The sequence below is a fragment of the Bos javanicus genome, chromosome 10, assembly GCF_032452875.1.
Source record: "Bos javanicus breed banteng chromosome 10, ARS-OSU_banteng_1.0, whole genome shotgun sequence".
Classification (NCBI taxonomy): domain Eukaryota; kingdom Metazoa; phylum Chordata; class Mammalia; order Artiodactyla; family Bovidae; genus Bos; species Bos javanicus.
This window is the reverse complement of record NC_083877.1, coordinates 3,284,553-3,310,743: the sequence shown is the minus strand read 5'-3', so window position 1 is coordinate 3,310,743 and position 26,191 is coordinate 3,284,553. Positions and strand designations below refer to the sequence as shown.

Below are 26,191 nucleotides of genomic sequence, written 5' to 3'. Positions count from 1 at the left end.
TCTATATTTTACCTCGTTCTTTCTGCTCTCCCGAAGCCTTCCCTTGGATTATTAATTTGTTTTCCATCTTTCTTTCTATAATAAAGGTTCCTTTCCCCTACTTCTGTCATTCCTCACTCCACAATGAACGAAAACAAAGAAAAGAAAGAAAAAGAAGATAGACAATAAAAGGAACAGAAAAGAATGTTTCCTGTCTTCCCTGGCTGTTCAGTAAACAAGTCCCCCAGGCTCTAGATCACAAACAGCCAGAGGCATCATTTCTGACTGTCACAGTGACTTGTGAAGGCTACTGGCATTTACAGCCAGGAAGCCAGCGGTGCCAAGCTCGCTGTAGTTCTGAGAGTCCCACGCACAAAACAGACCTGTCTGCCCAGAATGCCAACAGTGCTCTCCCACTGAGAGAGATGACATATTCTTTGCCTTTTGGTAGGTAGCCAATTTCTGTAGAAAGCATGAGATGAAAGCAACCCAAGTGAGAACAGTGCGTTCTCAGGTAAGTGAGTTGCAAAGGAAGTTGGCTGAGCAGATCTTCAGGGTGATTGGATTCTATGACCTCTGCTCCTCTGGAGTCAAAATAGTCATCTCCGCACCACTTGCATGCTAAGTTGCTTCAGTCGAGTCCGACTCTTTGCAATCCTATGAACTGTAGCCCGCCAGGCCCCTCTGTCCATAGAATTCTCCAGGCAAGAATACTGGAATGGGTTGCCAAGTTCTCCTCCTCCACCCAGCACTTAGATGGTAACAAATTCCCATTCTAAGTTAATTGCCTGCAGGTCACAGCTACTGCCCATTCTGTTGTTCAAACACTGCCATCAGTGCTACTTGCAAGGACAGGAATTTGAGGACCAAATGATCACTTCTTTCTGGTACTTCAAAAAAGTTGGAGAATAAGCAGGATCTCTTATCAAATTTTCAACAAATTATGGCAACATATGGTTTTCTGTATGCCTTTATCATTAACTTTCTACCTAGGGAACTCAGAGGGTTTGATAAATAAATGCTAAAAATTAGAAATGCTAAAAAGTTAAAATTAGACTTTCCAGTTTCCAAGAAAGAAACAGATCATAAATAAAGCCATTAAGTTGGCGACAGAAATATTCTTATGCAGTCCACCACTTTCAATACCACACTGGCCTAAAAGATTTTAATAATAAAGATATACAAAAGATTGTATAGATATAATGGTAGAAGCCTTCTAAACTGTTTATCAGTGAGTATTTACAGGATACTCTCTAACTCTTCAGAACCCAAAATCTCTTAAGATGCTCATGCCCAAAAGGATGTCTTCCTCCAACTAGCTCCTTTGAGAGGCTCTATACGTTTAGAGACGCTATCACTAGTCTTGGCAAAGTGCTATCAAGGGCCAGTGTAAGTCACGTAAGAAAAACAATACTGTTATTTAAGTCTACGTTCCCATTTCTACTGCAAATGATATTACCCAGTTTGTCTCCTTTCTTCACCAAACATGGTTCTGAACGACTTGGAAACAAATCAAATCCACCCGCAAAAGGAGTCATAAGCACCAAGACACCGGATAGACAGAAGCTGTGCTACAGATTCTCAGCACGATTCCAAGACAGGCTTTCCCCACTCCCTTCTGGGCAATAGCAGCATCAGTGCAGAATGAGTGCCTTCTGAGGTGAGCCGTAAAGTGTATAATGCTGACGTTACTTCCCGGCTCCTATTTCTCCCGATCCTCCCCCATCACTCCCAGAGCACTTGGTCCCCTGACCTCACGCAGGCTACCCCCTCTTTCCAGGCCTTCCCATCGCCCTCCCTGCTCACTTCCCTAAGGAAGCTGGTTCACTCCTTCCTTCCCAGCACTGCAGCCACCGTGCCGCCGGAGTCCTCAGCAGCCTTTTCCCTCCTGTTCCGGTGGGCCTGCCCAGGTAACTTTCCATCGGGTCGTGCAGGTGGGCTGGGCCCACCACAGGCACATGCCTTCAGTGCCAGCTGCACCCTCAGCGTCTCTGCCATCATCCCCCGACCCCTACAGCTTCTGCTCCAGACAGGAGTCTTTTCCCTGCAGAGCCAACTTTGTTCCAGTCAGTACAGTTGCCCTTAGTATCAGAAATACCTCCATTTTATACTTCAGCCACAAGCTCACCTACATCTCCTCCTTTTCTCCTTATTTGCACTCTCTTCTGTTCTACCTATTTACAGCAGTGTTCCACCGAAATCCAGTTCCCCTCCAGTTCCTGTGCTTTCTCCCTCTCAGCAGACGATACAAGCATGTTCAAATCCCCGCCGTTCATTAAAATCAGAGCAACACAAACAAGGGCTTCCCTGGTGGCTCAGACGGTAAAGCAATGCGAGAGACCCGGGTTCGATCCCTGGGTCGGGAAGATTCCCCTGGAGAAGGAAATGGCAACCCACTCCAGTTGCCTGGAAAATTCCATGGACAGAGGAGTCTTGTAGGCTACAGTCCACGGGGTCACAAAGAGTCGGACACGACTGAATGGCTTCACTTCAACACAGAGTCCCCGCTGGCTCTGTGTCTGCCCTAAGCAGTCTTCATTTTCTCACTTTTCTTTCAGCCCCAACACCTCCCTGGGGCTATCATCCTCATCACCCATCACTCCACCAATACAGCTCTGCCTAAGGGTCAGTCAAAACACCTTCATTATGAACTCTAGTTCTTCCAACTTAATCTTTATCTCACTTGATCTGGTATTAATCATTTCTTCCTTTCTAAAAAAGATCTCTTCTCTTGGCTTGTGTGACATTGCTTTTTTAAAAAAAGTTGCTGCCATTCTGAAGAATATATCTCATTTTCCTGAAAAAAAAAAAAAAAAAAAAAGCCCTTTCCCCTTACAACCATTCACGAGCCCCTTCTCTAGTAAGCTTCATCTCTGACTCTTCTTTCTGTACTTTCCAGGAGGACCTCTTCCATGCCTTTTACCTCTACAACCAGATATCTCCTACTGGAAGCCATCATCCATCCTCCAGTGACCTCCTGAAAATGGAAATTATATAATCCTATTGCTATCAAGATTAAAACCATTCCAAGCCACCTTCCTCCTGTCAATTCAGCAATCTGGTTTTGCCTATCTCTTCAAACTCATTGCCTATTTCTCCTCTTACATTTCCCTCTGGTTGCAGATTTCAGAACACACTACCATTTCTTTGTCCATTCTGTCTTATGGAAAGTCTTTCCACCGAGCAAATTCTTATTCCTTTGAGACCAAACTCCATAGTCTCACCTTCCTTAGGACACCGTCCAGGCTGAGACAAATCTGCAAGTCTCCCCCTTTTGTTCCATCGTGATCTCTTTGTGTGCCCCTTATAGCTGCCACCACAGAGGACAATAAGGATTTCTTTGTCAGACTGTCACTCTACTCGTCTGCGAGGCTCCATATCTATCTGGTAAAGAATTATAAACACTTGGAAAATGAACTGCCTTGCTGTTTCTCAGTTAATATTGATTACTCTAATCACTAGACAGGTCCTAATGCTAATTGAGCATGCTCAAGGGAGATGAGAATACTAATACTGAACACAAGTGAAATAAATCTGATATTTTCCAAATTTGTAGAGAACACACCCTATTAAATGCTAAGTCATTGCAGCAGCATAATTCTGCAATTTGACAGCATGTTCAATAATGTCCCCAGAGAAATTTTCTATAGTGTAGTTGCTTTTTACCATCAGGGGTTTAATCAACACCTGAAATTATTTTAATTCTTGGTTTTATCATAGTACATACTTCAATGCTAAAGAAAGAAATATTTCCTTCTACTCTTCACTTACCCCCATCCGTAATAGCTGCTTGTTCCTTTGTTTTTTTCATTTATTCACTAAATATTCAGTGTACTGAATACTCAGTATGTGCCAGGCATTCTGCCACGTATTAGCCACAAGGTAGGATTTGTAGCAGACAGAGTCTGCCCCATGGAACTAACTTTCACCAAGAAAGAAAAACAAAATCAAAGAAGCAGACATAAAGCAATTTACTAAAGTAATTATGTCTGTGTATATCGCCATGAAGGAAACAAACAAGAGATGAATAGAGAACGATAAATTGGAGGTGACAGCACGCGTGGTCATCAGGGAAGTCATCTTGAGAAGTAGCACTTAAGGCAACATCTGCAAGAAGAGAAGAGCCAGTCATATAAACTGCCAGAAGAAGAACATTCCAGCAGAGGAGATAGCACATGTAAAGGCCATAGGCTACAAAAGCTTAGCATGCCTAAGGAAATGTAAGAAAACCAGAGTGGCAGGTCAAGGGGCAGAGAGACAGGAGATGAGTTTGAAGAGACAAGGGTGGAAAGACATGTGGGACATTGACGACCATGGTGTCAAGATCGGATTTCAGTCCAAGGGCACTGAATCTGCTGGAGAGTGTTACGCAAGGAACGACGCGATGTGATTTACAGGTTAAACCAGAGTTTACAAGGGAGGACACTAGTTAGGAAGTTCTATTGCATCTGATGGTAGGTAGTATCCCCCTGACCTGGACCAGGATCAGTGAGGGTTGCCATGGAAATGAATACAGTGGGTGCACTAGAGAAATATTTTGGAGATCTAGCTAGAACTTGCTGATGGGCTGAATGTGGGAGTCATTCAAAAAAAGAGAGTCAGAGACGACCGAGCTTCTACTCTGACAAACACAGTTGATGTTGGTGCCACGTCCTGAGTACAGTGGGCTGGACACGGGGAGCAGGGGAGGTTCCGTTTTGGCCACTGCCATTTGAGTATAGATGCCAAGTAGGCAGCAGGATTGCAAGCCACTCAGAGGCGAACTCTGGACTATTGAAATAAATTTGGAAGGCATCAGTATTTAGGTAGTTTTATGAGATCAAAAGAAAAATTAGAGGAAATGAAGAGGACAGGACACAGGGCCAAGTCCTGAGGAACCCCAAATGTGGAGGGCAGCCGGAAAGCCAAGCCTGTCTGTGAAGCAGGAAGAAAAGAAAGTATTTTTAGAGTCAAGGGTGAGGGCTGTCAATTAGAAACTGTCAAATAATATTTACCAGGTTCAGAGCTATGATAAGGCACCCAATATTCTACCCAGAATAAGAAAACACTCTAAATTTTCATTAAGTGACTCCAGGTCAAGAATGAAAATCCAATTGTAAAAATATTCCTATTACATTCAATATGACCCATATAATACATAGAGGATCTCTTTTAAGCTAACTTGTGGGGGAGTTAGAGTAGTCAAAATGACAGCTATTAAACCATCTCCATATTCATTTTTCATTTTGATATTGATCAAAGAAGAAAGATTTTAGGGCCTAAAGCATGACGATTTCATCTGCTTTAATTCTGGAGCTGTGGTTAATGGTCTTTGCCAGAGTAAAGTAACTTGAAGGCATAACAGGACATGCTCTCCAAATATATCCCATCACAAGCTTTCCATTTGCTCAGATATCCAACACACAATCTACTTCAAGCTCATTTCCAAGATGACCTGGTAGCAAGAGTCAGCAGCAAAAAGAGAGTGGCACAGGCCCGTTACATGATCAGGTCACGTGCTGGCACAAGGCCCTCAGCTTAGCCAGCTGAGGAGAGTGAGGGACTGAGCGGCAATGCCTCAGCCACCTTCTAATTGGAGAATAACTGCTTACAATGTCGTGTTAGTTTCTGCTGTGCAATGAACTTAATGAGCTATATATATATCCCCCCCTCCCCTTGAACCTCCCCCACCCCTCCAACCCATCCCTCTAGGTTGTCAGAGAGCACTGAACTGAGCTCCCTGTGCCACATAGCTTCCCACAAGTTATCTATTTGCACATGGCACTGTATATATGTCAATCCTACTCTCTCAATTCTTCAGAAAAACAAATATTATGTATTAACACGTGTGTATGAAATCTAGAAAGATGGTACAGATGAGCCTGTGTGCAGGGCAGGAACAGAGATGCAGATACAGAGAACAGACTTGTGCACACAGAGGGGGAAGGGGAGCCGCCTTCAACACGTGCTCTTTCTCTTCAGTGAGGTGAAAGCTCTCTGGTCTGATCTCGGGACAGTGTCTTATATATCAAGTTTCCTTTCCAGTAGAGAATTCACAGCAGTGTTCAGCACAGAAGTGGTGCATGAAAATCATTCTGAATAAAATAAGTTTAGGCATGTATTTGTTAAAAAAGTAAGTATAGGTAGAATAACCAACCAACCAAACAAAAAACCTCTGAAAAGGAAGAGTAAGATGGAGAAGCAGTTCTGATAGATTATTAAACAAGTTAATGATTGAAACCATGTGGTACTGGGACATAAACTCACTGATAGGCCAATGGGACAGTACAGAAGACTAGACCAAATAGACCCAACATACCAGGAAATTCACAGTATTATAAGGCAGACCATCAAGTCAGTGAGGAAAACACAGTTTATTAAAAAATGATTTGGGGACAACTAAATAGCCGACTAGAGAAACATAAAGTTGAATGGATGCTTCACACCAAATATATCAAGAAAAATTCCAGGTGGATGAAAGATTTAGATATAAAAATGAAACTAAACTACTAACATAATAGAAGAAATCATGTAAGAATTATTTTGCAAGCTCACTAAAAGGAAGGCCTTTTAAATTATTTATTCACTTTTTATAGATGTATTGAATTACAATATTGTGTTAGTTTTAGGTATAAGAAAAGTGATCCGGTTATACATGTATATGTACTTTCTTTTTCATATTGTTCTTTATTATGGTAAGGAAAGCCTTTTAACTGTGACAAAAACACCAGAGTCTTAAAAGAAAATATTGATACATTTTTTAATTGACTACACTAATCTTTTTGCTTTCTGCACCTGGCCAAAACTATAATAAAGAGAATAAAAAAGACAAACACCAAAACATGGGGAAACTCTTCATAACTATTACCACAAAAAAAAACTAATTTCCCTAATTGTATAAAATTTCCTTTAATGCCTTATGAAAGAGATGAGCAGACTAACAGAAAAACAAATGATAAAAAGAGAAAGTCATGGGAAAGGAAATAGAAATAGTTCTTAAACCTATTTAAAAAAAAGCTCAACTTCAATCATAAGGGGAAAATATGATACCATGTTTTGGACCTGTCATACTGCACAATATCTAAAAGTTTTATAACTCACTATACTAATGAAGGTGTGGAGAAATAGGAACGCTTATACACTGTGGGTGGAAGTGTAAATCAGTACAACTCCAGGGAGGGCAATTTATCAGGTTATAAATGTACATGTTCTTTGACAGTGCAATTTCATTTTCTTAGATGAAGTCTGTCCTACTGACATATTTACATATGTGAGAATAAACATGTATGGATATTTTTATAGCATAGATTGTATATTAGCAAAAGACTAGAAATAATCTCAATATCCACTAAAAGGGAAAAGGGTTAAACAAATTAGAGATTTCCACAAAATGGATCAGTAGGCTGTTTAGAAAAGATGATAAAATTGTTATATATTATTCAAGGAAATGGTCTATTAAGTCACTCAGTTGAACAACAACAATAAAAGCATTCTATATGCTATTTGTGTAGCTTTGTAAATAGGAGAACATATATTCATATTTGTATGTGCAAGAAATATCTGAAAGAATATTCTAGAACTTACTGATAAATGTTGCTTAGTGGAGGTAAACTGAGTGGCTAGGGATGAGAAATGGAAGGGAGACTTTCAATTACACATTTTAAAAAATGTGTATTTGGAATGTGGAATCATGTGAATGAAAAAATGCAAGTTAATTAATAACAAAAATAAGGAAATGACTGAAGAAGAGAGGAAGGGGAAATGAGAATGACTGAGTTCATTAGACTTTCAATTGCAACCCTAACAAATAGTTTATATGTACAAACCCGATAAACTAGAAAGCAGTAACTGACATTCAAATGATAATCTACAGACATGAAACGCACTGAACACAATTTACACTGAAACTGTTCTGCTTACCAAGGCAAAACCTTGAACCATTACATTACATAACTGTTTTCAACAACATGAACAAAAAATAAATAAGACTCTTTGGTTAACCTTTAAACCAAATATTCAATAAGACCAAGTTCTGCTGTTCACTCAGATACTGAATGCTTCTGCTTGTAAGGGTCTATGGATACAAAGATTCAAAAGCCTCTTGGTGTTCAATAAGGAAGTGAAATATAAATGAATAATTACTGTGCTGGTGAAAATTTCCAAAAGAGAGGCATGAAGAAGACACTGAGAAAAATAAAGAGGAGGCTCCAACATAAACTAGTACCTGGTACCTCCCCCTTCTTTCCCTTCCATTGCCTGGACTCTTCATATAACTCAGGACTAAGAACTTCCAAGCTGAGTTCTTGGATATCAAGGGGATAGTGGCCCAAAGGAAAATGCACAAAATGTGTTCATGCAAAAAAAAGAGTCCTTAGTCAGAAAACAACTTTTGGATAAAATAAAGTGAAAAGTCACTAAAGAGGTAAGACAATAATGAGGATCTCCTTATTAAGGCATCAGGCTTCCCTGGTAGCTCAGCTGGTACAGAATCCACCTGCAACGCAGGAGACCCTGGTTCGATTGCTGGGTCAGGAAGATCCCCTGGAGAAGGGATAGGCTACCCACTCCAGTATTCATGGGCTTCCCTGGTGGCTCAGACAATATAGAATCCGCCTGCAATGTGAGAGATCTGGGTTCGATCCCTAGGTTGGGAAGATCCCCTGGAGGAGGCCATGGCAACCCACTCCAATATTCTTGCCTGAAGAATCCCCGAGGACAGACGAGCCTGACAGGCTGTAGTCAATGGGGTTGCAAAGAGTTGGACACAACTAAGCAACTAAGCACAGCACAGTACAAGACAAAATCAACGAAGAATTCAGACCACAACTCCCTGCCACAGACTAGGTCAAAGAACAAACAGGTGAAGGGAGAAGATGTCAGTGGTGTCACTGAGATTCCTGCCAAGACCCTCAGTCCAGGACTGGAGCAAAACCAGAAAAGCTATGTTTAGAATTCATATTCTGGGTTCATTGCTGAGCAAAACTGGGAAGATTTCCTTATCACCCACTCTGGAGCCTTTCTTGCTTTTGGAGCCTCTTGCCCACCCCGGCACTCCCGTGCACTCATGCTGTCCTGAGAGCTTTCTGCATCCAGGAAAGAGGATTTCCAAACTGCTGCACTAAAATATTAATCAATGAATTGCTAACTCTTCCCTGGGGAAAGAGCGTAAAGAACTGGACTGGAATGTAGGAAAGCCAGGCTCAGCTTCCAGATGGTCTAACTTGTTACAGGACCTTAGGAAGTCATGTGAACTTCATGGACCTATTTCTTCTGTCATCTGTAAAATGGAGATAATGCTATTTGCTGTCTCTGAAAGTAGCTGTAATGATGAAATAAACAGTCAGCATACATTAGGGCCAACACTGTGCCACTTCCTTCCCTCTTTTCTCTTTTCCATTTCCATTACAGAAATGTCCACTTTCCCAGACTCTTTTGCAGGTACATGTAGCCATGTGATATAGTCATGACCAGACATCATAAGCAGGGGCACTCGCTAGAATGTCTTTGCTTTTTTGGATAAAAATGATATCTTACTGGCACAGGATGCTTCATTCCCTTCCTCTGACCCTAAAAAGAGGTGATATTGAGGTCTGCAGAAGTTATCTTATGATCATAAGAAAAAGGTGAAAAGAATCACGGTTGTGCCATCCCTGACATCTGGAGCCACTGAGTCAGCAACCACTGACTCCATATGCTTAACCCACTATTAGTTGAGTTTTTTGTTCAGCAGCTAAAAGTATGTCTACATTTAATTTAATATACCTTCAACTGCTATGTAGGCTTCCTAGGTTGCTCAATGGTAAAGAATCTGCCTGTCAATGCAGGAGACGCAGGTTCAGTTTATGGGTCAGATCCCCTGAAGTAGGAAATGGCCACCTTTCCAGTATGTACTCTTGTCTGGAAAATCCCATGGACAGAGGAGCCTGGCAGGTTATAGTCCATGGGGTCGCAAGAGTCGGACATAACTTAGCAACTAAACCACCACCATAAAAATAAGGAATAATCATCAACTTAAACAATCTCAAGAGTTCCTTGGACTGCAAAGAGATACAACCAGTCAATCCTAAAGGAAATCAGCCTTAAATACTCATTGGAAGGACTGATGTTGATGCTGAAGCTCCAATACTTTGGCCACCTGATGTGAAGAGCTAACTCATTGGAAAAGACCCTGATGCTGGGTAAGATTGAGGGCAGGAAGAGAAGGGGATGATAGAGGATAGGATGGTTAGACAGTATCACTGACTTGATGGAGATGAATTTGAGCAAACTCCAGGAGATAGTGAAGGACAGGGGAGTTGGGCATGCTGCAGTCCATGGGGTGGCAGAGATTTGGACACAACTGAGTGACTGAACAACAAAACATGTAATGGAGAGAGCAGCCCATATTTCAAAAGGGATGTATATCAAATATTAGAATTTAAAGTATATATGGTAACTGTTGAGTGGCAGAGTTACTTCTTGGGAGGCTTTTGTTCATGCCTTTTAAATATCAACCAGCTGTTCAGAATATCAAATTGTATCAGTTCAGTTCAGTCACTCAGTCATGTCCAACTCTGCGACCCCATGCACTTCAGCATACCAGGCCTCCCTGTCCATCACCAACTCTCAGAGTTTACTCAAACTCATGTCCATTGAGTCGGTGATGCCATCCAACCATCTCATCCTCTATTGTCCCCTTTTCCTCCTGCCTTCAATCTTTCTCAGAAATCTGTATGCAGGTCAGGAAGCAACAGTTAGAACTGGACATGGAACAACAGACTGGTTCCAAATCACGAAAGGAGTACGTCAAGGCTGTATATTGTCATCCTGCTTATTTAACTTACATGCAGGGTGCATCATGAGAAATGCTGGGCTGGAGGAAGCACAAGCTGGAATCAAGATTGCCGGGAGAAATATCAATAACCTCAGATATGCAGATGACACCACCCTTAAGGCAGAAAGTGAAGAACTGAAGAGCCTCTTGATGAAAGTGAAAGAGGAGAGTGAAAAAGTTGGCTTAAAGCTCAACATTCAGAAAACTAAGATCACAGCATCTGGTCCCATCACTTCGTGGCAAATGGATGGGGAAACAGTAGAAACAGTGAGAGACTTTATTTTCTTGGGCTCCAAAATCAATTAAAAAATGCTTGCTCCTTGGAAGAAAAGTTATGACCAACCTAGACAGCATATTAAAAAGCAGAGACATTACTTTTCCAACAAAGGTCTGTCTTGTCAAAGCTATGGTTTTTCCAGTAGTCATGTATGGATATAGGAGTTGGACTGATAAAGAAAGCTGAGTGCCAAAGAATTGATGCTTTTGAACTGTGGTGTTGGAGAAGACTCTTGAGAGTCCCTTGGTCTTCAAGGAGATTCAACCAGTCCATCCTAATGGAAATCAGTCCTGAATGTTCATTGGAAGGACTGATGTTGAAGGTGAAACTCCAATACTTTGGCCACCTGATGCGAAGAGCTGACTCATTTGAAAAGACTCTGATATCATTGTATGACTCATAGGAAATACACACAGATGTTTTGCAGCCAGTGAAGCTTGGATTTAATTTTTGACTTGACCACTTACTAGCTAGTGGTTTGGGGCAAGATAAATAATCTCTCTAAATCTCAAGTTGCTCATCTACAAAAATTTAAGATAAAGTCAATCTTGCATGATTATCATGAGGCAATAACACACTCTGCAGACCCCGGTAAAAATGACCTCATGTATAAGTAATAATATTCCACAGAATCTTCAAGTGGGGCAAGAATATAAATTAAGTACTAACTTATAAAAATGAGAAAGTCAGTCATGGAAAAGGACGAAGGGAAATGCAAAAGGAAAAATAGATCAAGGTCATTATTGAGAGGAGGTATCAGATCAGATCAGTCGCTCAGTCGTGTCCGACTCTTTTTGACCCCATGAATTGCAGCACGCCAGGCCTCCCTGTCCATCACCAACTCCCGGAGTTCATTCAGACTCACGTCCATCGAGTCAGTGATGCCATCCAGCCATCTCATCCTCTGTCGTCCCCTTCTCCTCCTGCCCCCAATCCCTCCCAGCATCAGAGTCTTTTCCAATGAGTCAACTCTTTGCATGAGGTGGCCAAAGTACTGGAGTTTCAGCTTTAGCATCATTCCTTCCAAAGAAATCCCAGGGCTGATCTCCTTCAGAATGGACTGGTTGCATCTCCTTGCAGTCCAAGGGACTCTCAAGAGTCTTCTCCAACACCACAGTTCAAAAGCATCAATTCTTCGGTGCTCAGCCTTCTTCACAGTCCGACTCTCACATCCATACATGACCACAGGAAAAACCATAGCCTTGACTATACAAACCTTTGTTGGCAAAGTAATGTCTCTGCTTTTGAATATGCTATCTAGGTTGGTCATAACTTTCCTTCCAAGGAGTAAGCGTCTTTTAGTTTCATGGGTGCAGTCACCATCTGTAGTGATTTTGGAGCCCAGAAAGATAAAGTCTGACACTGTTTCCACTCTTTCCCCATGTATTTCCAATGAAGTGGTGGGACGGGGTGCCATGATCTTCATTTTCTGAATGTTGAGCTTTAAGCCAACTTTTTCACTCTCCACTTTCACTTTCATCAAGAGGCTTTTGAGTTCCTCTTCACTTTCTGCCATAAGGGTGGTGTCATCTACATATCTGAGGTTATTGATATTTATCCTGGCAATCTTGATTCCAGTTTGTGTTTCTTCCAGTCCAGCGAGAGGAAGTATAGAAACTTCAAATGTTTCTGAATTTTCCTCTTCTGACTTAGACAAGAGCTATGTCTACAGACCAAAATCTTATACTAGTCCAATTTGGTCCAGTAATTTAAGGTTATCAAAAATCCATGCCCTGCTGCTCTTAAAACTTATTTAAAATCTTAACCCCCTTTTACATGGCTTCTCTCATAGGTCCATACCTTCTGTGGGCCCATTCAGGCATTTTACATGTGCTAATGTATTATTGGGTAATTATGGTCACAGTGTCTTGGAATTCATGCAAACTGTATCTAAAAATTTCATTTTAACTTCCATAAAGATAGAATAATTATTTTTCCCCTTTCGCTTCTCTCAACAGAAGTGATATGACAGAAGGCAGGAAGGTGTATGGCTTGGGAGGCTGTGCTCTAGAATCTCCTGGACTTAGGCAGATCTAGTCTTCACTCTGACCTTCCACCACTGACTATACCTGACCTCAGCAAAACCACTTAAACTTTCTAAGCCTCAATTTCATCATCTGTTCAGAAGGTCTAGTCTCTCACAGGACTGACGGACAAAGACAGTGGTAAACAAATAATAGTTTCTTTCACAATAATTCATTTCTGTAGTGGGTCAACAGGTAGCCTCAGATGAAGGCACTCTTACCTAACTGAAAGGAGACTAAGAGGAGATGGACACAGACATTGATATCAGTGATGATATTAACAGGATTGGAAAGGGTGAAAATCAATATTAGAGCAAACAAAAAACTGTAATAAAATCCCTCTATGGTCAACTTTTCACTAATGTTTCATTGACATGCTGGTCTAAGTGTCTATAAATTTTTGTAAGTGTCCTGACATCATTTTGGGAGTTGATAGGGAATAAACCACAAGCCGATCCTAAAGAAAATCAACCCTGAATATTCACTGGAAGGACTGATGCTGAAGCTGAAGCTCCAATACTTTGGCCACCTGATGTGAAGAACTAACTCATTGGAAAAGACCCTGATGCTGAGAAAGATTGAAGGTGGGAGGAGAAGGGGGTGACAGAGGATGAGATGGTTGGATGGCATCATCGACTCAAATGATATGAGTCTGAGCAAACTCCAGGAGATAATGAAGGACAGGGAAGCCTGGTGTGCTGCAGTCCATGGGGTTTCAAAAAATTGTACATGACTTAGTAACTGAACAATAACAAGAACAAGTAAAATAAAATAAACATGGTAAGTCTTAAAGCCAGGAAATGGCTGAATATGAATGAATCTGTTGATTCTAAACATTTAATCTGAAGTGAAAACTGTACATTTTTTATTAGAAGCATTACAGCAATTACTGCCACATAGCTAAAATGTAGTATCATCACCTTAGTTATTTGAAGCACTTCAGAAAACTAGCTAAAAGCCCATGCACATGTTTTAGCTCATTTGCCCTTATAACAGTCCAATTAAAGCACGGGCAATTGAAAGAATGTGGCCATGGTCAAATGGTGAGTTACTGAAAAGCCTGGAGTAAAAGTTCAGGTCATCCAGAATTCACATCATTTGACGGGGGCAGCAGGCTGAACAGAAAAGTTAGATGCAAATCAAACATTTAAAAAGCAAATAAATGCTTAAATTTACATTAGGAATTCTAAAATGTCACCTCTATTCCCTGATGATTTAGATGACAGTAGCCCCTCAGACCTCCTGCTTCACTGGCAGAAGCAAATACTTAAATAAAATTACACATTACATTCAATGCCCTGGGGTATAAACCTCTTCCTGGTTTAGCTTTTCTCCAAGTTAGATGTTCTTCATCCTGAATATTTGGTAAAAACTTCAGCTGAATAGAACCTCAAAGAACCTCTTCACCTGAATAGAACCTCAAACCACGGTACTTGAGATGAAACTTAAAAGCCGTTTGGAAGTGTGCGTAAGTCACCGCAGGTTATTAGCGCCTGGCACTGCTCTAACCTGTATGTGTTTGTTGTTGCTCAGTCTCCAAGTCTGTCCAGCTCTTTGAGACCCCATGGACTGCAGCACACCAGGCCTCCCTGTCCCTCATGTGTATGTGTACATGTATGAATCCATATTAAATACTTACCTTAAAAGAGTAGACACAGTTTCCATCTTTCTCTTAGGAACGAGAGAACTGAGGGGTTAGAGGGTGAATCAAGTTTATATGGTGCTGAGGTATGGGTCTGGGATATGAACCTAGGCACTCCAGCTTCAGATTTGCATCTGAAACAAATCTATGGCTGCTCATCGCATACTCAGCCAGTTATAAAACAATTTTAGGAAGAAAATACAGACCACACTAACAACAAAATCAAACAAACCCATGTATTATTGACAAGTCTGGTTATGTAGGGCACTAGCATTCAGCTAAGGAGAAACAAAAGGTATACAATAAGGAAGGAATCTGCAGATTAAAGGAAGAGAGTTATTACATTTAGTCAATGAGTTGTAGCAGGAAGTCCTGGCAGAGAGGAAAGATATACACAACACACAGTAAACATACACATCACACAAAAAGCAGACACAAGGTCTCAAAAGAGCCTACAGTCTTGACTCATTTAACGAAAGACCAAACAATCTTGTACAACTCAGTCACCCAAAGGCCATCACTGCATTACGACACACACAGTCTCACATTCCAGTAACAGCTCTGCCTTGAACGATAACTATGAGTTTTGACTGATCCTCTCTTGGAAGGCAGGAGTATGCAGTTATGATACCTCTCTCTAAATTTTAGAAATGCTTCTATCTAGACTGATAAAATAAAAATTGATACAGAATAATTGACTAAAATCTTCAAAGTTCTAAAGAAAATAAGGGTCAGCCTGTATACCTCTATATATAGGTAAAATCTCTTTCAGAGGAAAAAAAGGTGAAAAAGATGATGAAGATAAAGAGCAGACTGGCTGCTAATGAACATACTACAAGCTCAGACTGAAGGGAAGAGGACCCAGAATAGAACTGGAAGAGGGAAGGAACCAGTAAGCACACTAGTAAGCCTAAATTTAAAATTGCAAATAATTATAGTTATCAGCATCATCATAAAGATTAATTTGGATGAGGTTAGAAAAGCAAGCTATAAATACTGGATATCAATAACACAGATGGAGGTATGGGATTAAATGAAGGCCTCCAGGGGTTGTGATTCAGTATGAACAAAGGAGAAAAATTCTGATTAACTTTAGATACTGTAAAATATACATATTTGATATAAAATAAAGAAAAAATAAATTAAAAAAATCCTCACATCACCCAACATAAGGAAAGAAAGGAGAAAGAAGTCATGAGAAAGTATTAACTCAAAGTAAATGTCAGAAATTGTTACAAAAAGCATAGTTGCTATAACTAATGTAACTGAACTAGACTAGACATTCAAAATACAGTGTTGAGTGAAAAAAAAAGAAAGCAAGTTGTACAATGACAGACACAGCATAGCATCTTTGTGAAATGTAAAGAATTCCAAATACTACAGATCATTCATAAATACAGGTATATTTAGTGCACATATCAAAACACGGACTGGAAAAGTGCACACATATTTCTGAATGGCCCTCGTCACTACAGAAGGAAGCGATAAAATGAGACTTGAAGAAAAATGAAGAATATTTCAATTTTGGCTGTAATGTTCTGTTTCACCTATGATAAATAAAATCTCTGCTGACAGACAAAACCTAGAGTACCTCTGGGAAGAAACCCCTCTGCAATACAGGCTCAGAGCCTCCCTCCCAGCACTGGGCCGGTCAGTCTTTCTTCTTTCCTTTCTCATGTACAACAAAAAGGCTCTGTTGAAGCTGAACCCAGTGGAGAAGCTGTGAAAGAAGAAAGTCACCAGCATGGTTCTTTAAGCTCAGCTGCTCAGAGTCTCAGCAACTGGGAACACATCCCAGCAGTGTATGAAACAAGAGCCCCAAGTCTGTGTATAAACCACAAGGAAGAATCTTTTTTAGTTGTTTATTTTTATTTTTCTAAGTTCAGCCTTCTAAGTTAGTTAGCATGGAGCTTTATGAAACACAGTCAAGCCAGTCCGATGACAGTCAAGGTTAAGCGAAAAATGAACTGAATTGTAGCTTAGTGTTGAATGCTCAAAACTTCCTTTTTAAAACATTCTCTTTTACTTGTTCACAATGGTTGTGTGTTGTTATGTTAACTATTACTTTGCTGATTTGAAAACACAACAAGGTAGTCAATAAGTGGCTGCTGCTGCTGCTGCTGCTAAGTCGCTGCTGCTGCTGCTGCTGCTATGTTGCTTCAGTCGTGTCCAACTCTGTGCGACCCCATAGACGGCAGCCCACCAGGCTCCCCTGTCCCTGGGATTCTCCAGGCAAGAACACTGAAGTGGGTTGCCATTTCCTTCTCCAATGCATGAAAGTGAAAAGTGAAAGTGGCACATGTGTTACAATTAGCCATGCCTGTAATTAAGTCTGAATCATGGGGACTAGCTCTGAACCTCCACGTGGCAAAACCAGACAGGCACGGCTGGAGCAGCTGATGTTTAATAAAGATGACAAATTTGTATTCTCTGGATTCAAACCAGCAAATATACTTGCTTGGTGCTCCAATAAAGAGATAATCAGAGGGGCCACAATGAAGTTTGTATTCTCTAGAATCTCTTTTTGGTCTATTTTGTTCTAATGCTCTTGGGAATGACAGTGAGTCCTAAAAACACTGCATCCTAAAGGCAGGCTGTAGAAAATAAGGTAAAAGTAAAAATCTACCTACTTCTTAAGGAACGTTCTCTACCAAAAAGCAGAACCACCAAGCTTGTGGATAAATCAGAGGTGGTAAATAGAGAGGGGAACCAATTCCTGTCAAAATCAATCTGAGAGGTTAATTAAGCCAACTGGTTTTTTGTCTTATAAACAGTATCAGCCATACCTTCTTATATTCTTTAGTAGGTGTTTACAGTAGAGACAAAGAAATTAAGAATGAGAGAAAAACAATGCCACTCAATCCTTCAGATGGCAGGAATTTTAAAGTTCCAAACTCTTCTGAATGTATTAAATTCAAAACTAGGGCTACTGCCAATAAATGAAATTGAGGATACATGATTTTTGAATGTGCAGGGAATACGCAAAAGTCTGAGGAACCACCAAAACAGAAAACCAGTTTATTATATGTTTCTACACTCCCAAATTCACAGCCATGAAAGACCAGAAAGTCCATTACGAATGAGACTTCAATCACATTTAATGGAACAATCACTCTGAGCCTGTACAACATGCCAGCCACTACTGGAGAGACTACAGTCCATGGTCTAATTTCCCAGGCCAGAATATGGATTGGGTAGCCTTTCCCTTCTCCAGGGGATCTTCCCAACCCAGGGATCCAACCCAGGTCTCCCGCATTGCAGCTGAGCCACTGTGGAGATAAAGAAATCAGCAACAGCCCCTGATGTCAAGGAAATGTCCTCACAATGCAGGGGAGAACAATCAGTGTAAACCAACAACTACACTTCTGTTGAAAAAGCTCCACCACACTCAAGCATTGTGATTGATCTTGAGCAAGTCTCTTTACTCCCTGTACTTCACTTTTCTCAATAAAATAATAACACCTAGCTCACTAAGTTATCACACGACTGTAACATAATCCAAATATGGCTGTTAGCATACTCCCCGACACACAGAAAAGGCTGAACACATATTACCCACGTGCCTCATCCGTGTGGTTTATGATCGCAGCATACCACACTAGATCATGACACAGTGCTAACACAGAAACGCAACTAGGTCAGTTGATGGGGTCAGGAAAAGCTTGCCACAGAGGGAAACCGAAGCCAGGTCCAAAGGCAGGTGGACAAAAGTAGTATATGCCAGGCCAAAGCTGCAGCATATAACACCCAGAGGCACAAGAAGCTGAAAGAAGAGCACAGTTTTGGCTCTCCAAATAGTCTGGGATAGTTCCAACGATGTGTGTGTGTAGCGGGGGAGGCACTGTTAATGAACGCAGCTGAAGGAGTGGGAAAGATCAGATCACAAAGAAACTTACAGGCCACGAGGAGGATTCTGGCTTTCCTTGCACAGTATTCACTATTGGCATTGAAGGCGATTCTCATGGTTGATACCAGTTATATACAACAAGATGAATATGCACTTGTGCATTTCAAATTGGAAACAATACAAGAAAAAAATTAACGTTTTGATTTTTAACTTTGGTTTAACTTCTGTTCAATGTTGCAGAGAAAGGGAGAGAGGATTTTGTTAAAGGGTGGGAAAGAAAGAGGCAAAGAAAAAGGAAGAGGAGGACAGAAATGAAAGAAGCCAACACGGGCACGCAGGCTGGAGGGGAAGACCAAAGGCCCGACCAGCGATTACGTCTTCAGACCCTGACTTCTGCAGCAGCAAATGGTGCAACATGTCTGCACACCATGAATGTTATGAGGTAGAGCATTCCACCACACTAAATGCACTCCACATTTATGAAGATCAGCTTCCTAAGACAGTGAAAGTGGCCTCCAGAATCCGTCTCAAAGCTGTGCTACATGGACAACCAACCAACAGGAGTTGATGGTGAGAGGAAACCTATTGGCCACAGGCAACTAGAATGCACATCTCCTTCCCAAGAAATGTTTCCCAAGATGTCACTTGTTTTGGCTGAACACAAGGCTATGCTCAGGAAATATGTCAAAGACCTGAATTAGGGGGTTAAGATGGGAATCCCAGAGTGGAGCATGGATATAGCACAGACTCACATATAGCATCCAGATTTTATTACAGTCATCAGTGTTCCTTCCCATCCTCTCCTTCACTTTCATGGCTAATTGAACACTGGCTTCTATCCCAACACTGTGGCAACACTGTGGCTCTTTCTGAACAACCCCTAGAGACAGATGAAAAAGACTAAATATGACATATTTTATAGAATGATTAGTTATGGATAAAGATTGCTCTTCCACAGTCTCCTTGTATCAACGGTGGTGAAGTGAAAAGCACATTGTAAAATTCAGAGGAAAAATCTCCCTCATCTACGTTAAAGTGAGCCAAAGGCTTGAACATTGTCCATTTTCAAGAAATGGTTATGCTATTTTATCATTATAGCTGATACAGAAAGTAGCATTTTACTTATATATTTCAGATAAAATCACAGCTAAAAGTAAGGGTCATTTTGCAGGAGGAAAGAACTTTTGAAGTCCTGGATCTCAATTTCATTCTCAACTTTGCTACTCACTAGCTGAATAAGAATTACAATCTAGATAAAATGAGGCAACATTTATAAATGTACTCAGCACAGTGCCTGTTCACAGTAGGTATGTAACTGGCACACTGATTATCCTGATGTCTGTTAGTTATTTCACCTCTCCAAGGAATAGCCATTAAGCATGTAGCTAACAAATCCTGACTTCTATTTCATATGGCTCAACAATTTCCACATTAGTGTAGGGGATCTTCTGTTCCTACCCCATATCCATTCAAAGCATTCAGTGCTTATTAAGTCTTCCAGTATCTCCCCTTTGTCTCTCTCATCTTTCTAAGACCATATTTATCTTCAGGTAGTCAATCTTTTTGCATATTCCTTAAGAAATATCACTTTCATCTCACCATTACCTTAGTCATCACATTTAATTTTTGATATAATTATCAAATACCAAGAGCAATAAGAAAATATAGGGTCAAAACATACACAGACCTCATTGTAGCCTGAGGCTCAGATTCAGAAACAGGAAACCTGGCCTAGAAAAAAAACAAAAACACCCTTCCAGTGACTGCACCAACCCAACTGAATGGTTCTTCCACTAAAGGTCATATTGGTTATTATAGCTTGCCACCTGGGCAATTTGGAAAATTCTTTTCTGAGATACTCATTTGTTCCCATGAACCCCAATGGCTACACTCAAGAAGGTTCACACATTCATGAAATGGTTATTCCAACCATTTTAAAGCCAGGGAACATAATATTAAACACAAACAGCTCAGAGAGAAGTTCTGCACATGAGCAGGTTCACTTACAGGGGTTTCACACAGGAGCTGATAATCCCAGGAGTGGCTGATTCCCAGGGTCAGACATATGACCAGCAAGGTGGGAGCAGACACCACCTATCCCTTAGGGCCAGGGGAGCATCACCTCATCCAAGACAAGGGTGCTACTGACTCTTGAGTCAGGGAGAGAAACTCTCCCCAAGATGGCTTTTCTCCACCAACTTTCTCTGTTTTCCTCTAACATACAGAGGAAGAGGTATCAAGGCAAATACCTCAAAGCAGTTTCCTAATGTAACCATATGGAAATAGAGAACACAAATGCTGGCACGTGAATAGACAGAAGATGATAGATTTACTGTTTTTCCCAGAGGCAGCAATAATTGTATGTAGATACCTATACATTGGACAATTATAACTTGAGTTCAGGCTGGCAAATATCCACAACAGACAATTTACTTAATCTGCTAAAGCTCCCAAATGATTGTACATCACAGAAGCGGACATGGAGATATTATAGATCTCAGAAATGGTCACCTATTAGGACTAACTGAAAAGTTGGAAAATGCATGTTAAATAGTCATGGAAGGCAAGTTTTGAGCTGCAGATTATTGCTAAAGGATAACAAAAAGGAAACATACGTCATGGCCTTCTAAGTTGCTTCCCACTGGGCAACCATTTTTGAAGCCTATTTGTGAACCGTGATTAAAATGTGGGCAAAGTTATATACATGAAAGAATACTGACCTCATGGTTCATTTGTCAACAGGATGGTAATCTGTCATTCTCTTGTGAGTACAAGTCTCTAGATCCAAGAAGAGGATCATACTCTATCAGATTACAGAGAAATCTGCATAACCAAAGGATAGGTACCATGCCCTGCCCCCATCACTGCCCAGCACTATCTGGTACTGTCAGAAGAAAACATGGACAGCAGAGATGAAACAGCTCCTGCCTTGCCCCTCCTCTGGTTTAGCTCCATCAGTGTTCTGAATGGCAGCACACAATGATGCAGCTTGGGGGCAAACAGTTGTGCTGTTTTAGTTTTTAAGTTGTGCCCCACTCTTGTGCGATCCCATGGACTGTGGCCCACCAGGCTCCTCTGTCCTTTGGCTTTCCCAGGGAAGAATCCTGGAGTGGGTTGTGGGTTGCCATTTTCTATCCAGGGGATCTGCTCAGCTCAGGAATCCAATCCCCTGTCTCCTGCATTGGCAGGTGGATTCTTTACCACTGAGCCACCAGGGAAGCTAAAACAGTTGTGTAACTGCCCATGGAAAGGTAAAGCATATCCACAGAAAACAACTCAAGGAGGCGTAAATACTCGATTATACAGAATGACAATCAATACAAACAGAAAAAGAAAAAAATTGCCTGAAATACTTAGACAAGGCTTCAAAGAGAAGGTGATGTTTGTGATGAACTGAAGAAGTCCGAGAGTATTTTTTAAGGATCGAGATGTAAAAGGACAAGTACAGTGGGAGCCACCACAAACATCTTGCAGGAGATGAAGGGGAGACCCGAAGAGGAGGGTTCTGCCATCAGACAGAAGTGCTGGAAGCTGACCTGTCTCCTCTTAGAGTCCCGTGGTTCACAAGCCCCTCCTAAAAGGACCAGGGCTTCCTAATCACAGCATGGCTATATCTGGATAGGTTCATTTTCACATGTCTTTTGGCCAAATGTACAAAATCCATCTCTTTTGATAGAGTTATGAGGAAGAGAAACAAATGCACTGTTACAACCTCAACCAATGATGTTTAACTACACTTCTGCGTGTTTTAATACTTCGTTTTAATGATTTAAAGTCAAACTGAATTACAAATAGCTAAATTTCTTTTGGGATATAGAAATGATAGTAGGAAAATACAACAGAGTAGAAAGAACTGATGCTAAGATAAGGCACGTGAATGCAACTATTGTTAGTATTACACTGCCACACCACCTCTAGGACAGGTCATCTCATACACATGGTCAAGTGATGGCTGTCCCGCTTTCCCAGATGGTGATACAGGGACAGAGGAGATGACTGGCTCACTCACCATCATAGAGATCACAGCAAGATGTATGATCGCTAGATACACCCTCTACAGGGCTGTTCACGGGGCTGCTCAGCCCTGGGAAGCAGAATCAGACATGACCCATGACTGATGGATGCCGTTGTAATAGAGACCCCCAGTAATGGACCCCCAAGGCCACACGCTGTACCTGGCACTTCATGTTCTCTCCCAGCCTGACTGCCTCCCCAAACTCTGTGATGCCTTATCCCCAAAGACCCAAGAGAAAGTGAGGATCACAGAGGTCCTGGTTAAGGATGGGAAGCACAACAAAAACAATAAGAATGCCAAAGTCTGCGTGGTTACTGTGTGCCCAGCACTGGGCAAAGCACAAAATCTCAGTAAAATCCTCAGGGTAATCTCATGCGAGAGGCTCTATTATCCCCATTTTACAGATAAGAAACTGAAGCTCAGTTAACAGGTTGTCAGAAATCATCGGTAAGAAGTTGGAAAAACTTGGTTTGAATCAAGTTTCATTTCTCATCCGGGCTCTTCAGTTCAGTTCAGTCGCTTAGCCATGTCCAACTCTTTGTGACCCCATGAACCACAGCACGCCAGGCCTCCCTGTCCATCACCAACTCCCGGAGTCCACCCAGACCCATGTGCATCAAGTCGGTGATGCCATCCAACTACCTCATCCTCTGTTGTCCCCTTCTCTTCCTGCCCTCAATCTTTCCCAGCATCAGGGTCTTTTCAAATGAGTCACTTATTCGCAACAGGAGGCCAAAGTATTGGAATTTCAGTTTCAGCATCAGTCCTTCCAATGAATACCCAGGACTGATCTCCTTTAGGATGGACTTGTTGGATCTCCTTGCAGTCCAAGGGACTCTCAACAGTCTTCTCCAACACCACAGTTCAAAAGCATCAATTCTTCATCACTGTATAAAACTTGAGGGTAGCCAGGAAAATAAGGTGGGGGAAGTCAGAGGGAGTAAGGGGCTGGGCAGGGAAGACTTCCTTGGCAGAGATGATCCCTCAGTTGAATTTTCATGTACCAGCAGGATTCAGGCAAATAAAGGGGAAAGGCACTGCACGCACAGAGGCATGGAACAGTGTGACATCTTTCAGGAACAAGTGATTCAGTCTTGCTGGAGGAGAGGCAGGATATACAGGGGATAAGAACAGGGCTGCATGGGGCTGACAGGCAGACGGGGGCCAGATCATGAGAACCCTGTTGTGGGTTTCTGCATTAAAGAAAGTCATCCTGAAAACAACAGAGAGCCATGGGAACATTTTAGAACTGTTGCAACAGGATCAGGTTTATGTTTTGGACAGACACGCATGCAGCACTTGGGAGATGGACCATCTGAAAGAGGTGGGAGAGGGGAGGAGAAAGGTCACACTGGGAGCAGGGAGACCACATTCACACACGCTAAAAACAAGGGTGACGCCCAAAGCAGAAATTTCCACAAGGAGCTTGATGTGTTCCTCTGAGATGACTCTAGGCTGAGTTGTTTATTTATAGTTTTAATTCACTACGTGTTAGAAAACATATGCAATTATGATGGGTGTGTGTGTGTGTGTGCTCAATTGCTTCACTTGTGTCTGTAGACACATGGACTGTAGCCCACCAGGCTCCTCTGTCCATGAACTTCTCCAGGCAAGAATACTGGAGTGGGTTGCCATTTCCTTCTCTAGGGGATCTTCCCGACCCAGGGACCGAATCCACATCTCCTGTGTTTCCTGTGTTGCAGGTAGACCAGGAAAGTCTCATATGCAATTACACTACAATTTCATAGATATTATTAAGATTAGGCTAAAAGAAGAGAGCTGATTTAAAGAAAAACATAAATACAGAATAAAAATAAAAGTATGTAAATATTAAAATATGAAAAATAAAATAATATATAACTGCTATACAGTATATAAATATATTTCATGAAAAGTTTGGGAAACACAGAACTAAAGTCCTTGAGAATGTGACTAGGAAGGAGAAGTAATGTAAAAGACACTGAGGTGGAAACACCTGTAGGACCTGTTGACTCTACTGGGGACAAGGGTTAGGGAGGAGAGTTGTGTGGAGGAAAGAGCAAGGGTCCTCAGTGGGGCCCTAGGTGGACCACCATTGTGAGGACAGCGGGCAGGAGAGGGCAAGGCAGAGGCCTGGGAATGGTAAGAGGGGAGCTGTCCAGCAGGCAGCTGAGAATGGAGATGATGGACAGGAAATATAACTTGAATCACTAGAGAACAGGAGTACACATACTTAGTACATTATACATGTAGCCAGAATTCCAGACCTAAAGAAAAAAGGCAAGATTCTGTGTTGCTTCCCATGTTAATAATGACGTGTGTGTGTGTGCATGATAGAATGTAGAGTTAAAACCCTTTTTTAAAAATTTGAAACAAATGAGCCTCTCTTCTTGGTGGAGACCAGCCCCACCAACAAGATCATGAAAATGTAAACCATCCCCCACCTAGCTTTGCAGAGACTAATTTACAGGGCACTGAGGTCTGCCAGGAATGTGGGAGACCTGGGTTCGATCCCTGGGTTGGGAAGATTCCCCTGGAGAAGGAAATGGCAACCCACTTCAGTATTCTTGCCTGGAAAAATCCCATGGATGGAGGAACCTGGCAGGCTACACAGTCCATGGGGGTCACAAAGAGTCGGACACGACTGAGAAACTTCACTCTAAGGGTCAGGCACGCCCAGTGTCTCATCACTGGTCACCAGAAAGGACTCTGAGTTGCAAAGCTCAGACTCCCCGTGAAAGTAGTTCCTCCCACAACTATTCTATTCAGCGAAGATGACAGAACTCTAATTCCCCCAGGCCATTCCCCTCCATCCCAGAGTGCAGATCCTACAGGCAGCCCAAGGGCTTGGATCACAGCGGGGACCTCACTCCAGCAGAAATCTGCATTTCCCAGGTGTGAGCTGTGCTACCTGAACCTCTGCTCATCTAGACACTATCACACTGAGTCAGAAAGACAAAAATACTGCATATTAATCCATATATGTGGAATCTGGAAAAAAAGGTGCTGATGGGCCTATTGGCAAAGCAGAAATAGAGACACAAACGTAGAGAACAACTGTGTGGACATGGATGGAGAAAAGGGGAAGTGGGATGAATTGGGAGACTGAGGATGGCATATATACACTATTCTATATAAAACTTGGAGAAGGAAATGGCAACTCACTCTAGCGCTCTTGCCTGGAGAATCCCATGGACGAAGAAGCCTGGTAGGCTGCAGTCCACGGGGTCGCACAGAGTCGGACACGACGGAAGCAACTTAGCAGCAGCAGCAGCATATATAAAACAGATCATTGACTACAGCCTACTGTATAGCACAGGAAAATCTACTCAGTGCTCTGTGGTGACCTAAATGTGAAGGAAATCCAGAAAGGAGGAGATGTACAATATGTACAGGTGATTCGCTTCGCTGTACAGTAGAAACTAACACAACTAAAGCAACTATATTCCAACAGAAATTACAAATAAACAATTTTTAAAAAGAAGGCTAAAATTGGAGCAAAGAATAAAGTAAGCTATGAGGCAGAGGCAGAGAGAAACACACCTGTGTATGTTTCTCTCTGCCTCTGTTGACCAGCCTGGGCTCTAACTCAACGGTCAGCAAACTTTCTTCTGTAAAGTAAATATTTTTGGCTTT

General features: G+C 41.7%; 1 protein-coding gene across 6 annotated transcripts in view; it reads right to left on the bottom strand.

Annotated features, from left to right (window-relative positions):
• The window catches only part of KCNN2 (potassium calcium-activated channel subfamily N member 2), a 508,283-nt gene that overhangs the window by 125,878 nt on the left and 356,214 nt on the right, over nt 1-26,191 (bottom strand). Inside the window, exon 1 of one of the 6 annotated variants that reach the window (XM_061429919.1) lies at nt 13-220. The exons of the other annotated variants lie outside the window; for them this stretch is intronic. The gene's annotated coding sequence lies outside the window, so the exon portion shown is untranslated. Of the gene's footprint in view, nt 1-12; nt 221-26,191 lie in introns of those variants that run through there. 6 annotated transcript variants of the gene reach the window in all.